The sequence below is a fragment of the Lipotes vexillifer genome, unplaced genomic scaffold (assembly GCF_000442215.2).
Source record: "Lipotes vexillifer unplaced genomic scaffold, Lipotes_vexillifer_v1.1 scaffold176, whole genome shotgun sequence".
Classification (NCBI taxonomy): Eukaryota; Metazoa; Chordata; class Mammalia; order Artiodactyla; family Lipotidae; genus Lipotes; species Lipotes vexillifer.
This window is the reverse complement of record NW_006792628.1, coordinates 187,957-192,042: the sequence shown is the minus strand read 5'-3', so window position 1 is coordinate 192,042 and position 4,086 is coordinate 187,957.

Genomic DNA, 4,086 nt, shown 5'->3' with positions numbered 1-4,086 from the left:
TTGTAGAATTGGAAGTCTTCAAAATTAAAACTGAGTAAATGTAGGGGAAGTCACCTTGGGACTAAAATGGCATACCAGATACCAGGGCAGCCTTAAGTGGTTGACAAATGAGACACTACCTCTGGATTATACTCAGGGAAACATGTATGATAACATCGGTATGTATTGATAGCAGGGACTGCACCCCCTGCCTCTTGTTGATCCTCACAGTTCTGATTGTAGAATTGTGATTATGTTATTCTGAAATGACAATAAAATGGATTTCCAATGAAATTTTGGCAAATTCAACAATAGGTGTGTGACCAGTTCTGTTAACATTGCATTGTTTATTTTTTTTTTTACCTTCCTAAATTGTGACTCCCAACTTCCCTAATTTCTATGATTATTTTCTTTTTCTTATCAAACATTAAAACATAAAGCTACCACAACTAAACTATGGGAGAGGGGTTCTCCTCATAATACTGTATCATAAGCTGTTATCATTCTAATGAAACAGGTCAATGAATTAGCTATATTCAACCCAAAGAACTTAAATTGATATTGAAGAGAGTTGCACGTGAGGAATTGAGGTGATGGGCTTGAATATAAATTGAAATTTACTAACACTGTGAAAGGAATAATGATGGCAGTCTTCCAAAATATTTGTTCAAAGCAGGTTTGATATTAATTGATGTATAAATTTATGTACACTTTACAGTTAGCATTTTACAAATTGTACTTTGAAGTAATTATCAGTCCAACTCCATACCCTAGCTAATAACATTTAATAACAATAATAATTCTTTGTGCTTTTGCCAAAGATCACAGTAAATTATCAAGCAATTCATTATCCTGCAACATGCTGGCTGCATGAAAATACCTCCATAACTTGACTTTGCAAATGGAGAAACTAAGATCCAAAGTGTAATGGGGAATATTCTCAAAAGTCTTTAAAATTCCAAGGACAAACAACTGATATCTGATGACAGGTGTCCCTCCCTTGCAGCAAGTATAAAATTTAGAGTAAGATAAATTGGAGGTAATTATTCCTTATACTTCCTAAAACTGTATATATTGTACAGTTTTACCTTGAACAACATGAGTTTGAATTGCCACGGGTCCATTAATATGTGGATTTTTTTCAACAAATATGTACTAAGTACTATAGGATCTGTGGTTGGTTGAATCCATACATGCAGAACCACATACACAAAAGGCCAACTGTAACATTATACATGTTTTTTCAACTGCATGGAGGGTCAGCATCCCTAACCCATGAATTTTTCAAGGGTCAACTTTAATATATTTTAATCCAAATATTCTGAAATATTAGAAATGAATATTGATTGAACCCCTCTTTGAGGTAAAGTCAGTTTTACCTGCATACAGAGCAATTGCTTACATTAGCTCTGAATGACTGCAATACATCTCCCATAGCTTTTTTGAGAACTTCACTAGGTTTAAGGTATTCTAGTTTAACTGGACCTATACCAATTATGGAGATCAAAGACAGGATAGAAGACCTCGATAATTTATACTATATAAAACACTGAATATACATATCCTCTTTCTCTTTTTCTGTCTCGATCTCTTTATCTCAAGCTCTTTTTCTTATATGTGTAGTAATTTTACTCTGGTCCTTATAATTTTCCTACTTTTGAAGTGTAGATTTTATCCATGATGACCACAGGAGCTAAATATTCACTTCTCTCCTCTCTCCTCAGTGTGTGTGTATGTGTGTGTGTTTTATAGTTATATGGCGGTATAATTGAAATGCATTAAATTGCACATATTTAAAGTATACAGTTTGATAAATTGACATACATCTGTGAAACCATCAACAACATCAAGATAACAAACATCCATCACTTCAAAGAGTGTTCTTGTGACCCTTTGTAATCCCTCCCTATTGCCCTTCATTAGTCCTCCACTCCCAGGCAACAATTGATCTGCCTTCTATCACTATAGTTTTCATTTCCTATAATTTCATATAAATAGAATCATGCCATATGTACTTTTGATGTTGTTCAGTTTCTTTCACTTAGCAGCAGTATTTTGAGATTCACCAATATCTTTAGATATATCAATACTTCATTCCTTTTATTTCTGAATAGTATTTCAGTGTGTGTATGTGTATATGTATATATATATCACAATTTGGTTATTTATTTCAAAGAACGGAAGTTCCTAATATTAATGAAGTCTGTTTTAAGATAAAGATTATTTTATGAATCATGATTCTAGTTTCATATCTAATAACTTTGCCTACACAAATTCACAAAGATTTTTCTCTTATGTGTCTTCTAAAACTTTATAGTTTTAGCTTTTACATTTAGATTGTTATGAGTATTTTTTTAACATGGAGCAAATTGTGACTTAATATTTTATAGTTTTATGTATAGGTATCCAATTTACTCAGCATTGTTTCAAACACTTCCAGTTCTCCAATGAATTGTCTTCACATCTTTTTTTTTTTTTGGTACACAGGCCTCTCACTGTTGTGGCCTCTCCTGTTGTGGAGCACAAGCTCTGGACACGCAGGCTCAGCAGCCATGGCACACGGGTCCAGCCACTCCATGACATGTGGGATCTTCCCGGACCAGGGCACGAATAGGTGTCCCCTGCATCGGCAGACAGACTCTCAACCACTGCATCACCAGGGAAGCCACTTCACATCTTTTTAAAAATATATCTCTCTATGTATCTGTCTATCTAATTCTCTATGGTTTATTGACTCTTTTCCAATGGAGAAAAACAGTCTTTTTTCAATAAGTGGTGCTGGGAAAACTGGACAGCTATATGTAAAAGAATGAAACTAGAACGTTTCCTCACACTGTATACAAAAATAAATTCAAAATGGATTAAAGACCTAAATGTAAGACCTGAAACCATGAAACCCCTAGAATAAAACAGGCAGAACACACTTTGACATAAATCATTACTAATTTGTTTGGATCTGACTCCTAAGGCAAAAGAAATAAAATCAAAAAAAAAATAAAAAAGGACCTAATTAAAAGTAAAAGCTTTTGAACAACAAAGGAAACCATCTACAAAACAAAAAGACACCCTACTTATTGGGAGAAAATATTTGCAAATTAGATGACTGATAAGGGTTTATATCCAAAACATATAAACAACTCATACAACTCAATATCAGAAAAACAAGCAACCCATTTAAAAATTAGGCAGAAGACTTGAACAGACATTTTTCCAAAAAAGACATACAAATGGATAACAAGCAATTGAAAAGATTCTGAACATTGCTAATTATTAGAAATATGTCAGTCAAAACAACAATGAGATATCACTTCACACCTGTAAGAATGGCTATCGCTAAAAAGTCCACAAGTAACAAATGTTAGTGAGGATGTGGAGAAAGAGAATCCTTGTATACTATTGATGGGAATGTAACTTGATGCAGCCACTATGGAAAAAAGTATGGAGATTCTTCAAAAAAACTAAGACTAGAACTACCATATGATCCAGCAAATCCACTACTGGTATATATCCAAAAATAAAAATAAAAACACTAATTTTTAAAAGATGCATTCACCCCAATATTCATAGCAGCATTATTTACAATAACAAACATTTGGAACCAAACCAAGTGTCCATCAACAGATGAATGGGTAAAGAAGATACAGTATATATGTAATATATACAATGGAATATTACTCAGAATGAAATTGTACTCTTTGCAACAATGTGGATGGACCTAGAGAGTATTAGGCTTGGTGAAATGTCAGACAGAAAATGACAAATATTGTATGGTGTCACTTAAATGTGGAATCTAAAAAAATAAACAAACATATATATATAAGAAAAAAGAAACAGGCTCACAGATACAGAAAACATTGTAGTAGAAACCAGTGGGGAAAGGAAAGGCTGGAGGGGCAAGGAAGGAGTATGAGATTAAGAGGTACAAACTACCATGTATAAAATAGATAAGCAACAAGGATATATTGTACAGAGCACGAAAATATAGTCATTATTTTGTAATAAATTTAAATTGGGTATCATCTACAAAAATATTGAATCACTATGCTGTGCACCTTAAACTAATACAATATTAGAAATCAACTATACTTCAATCAAAAAAAAAAAAAG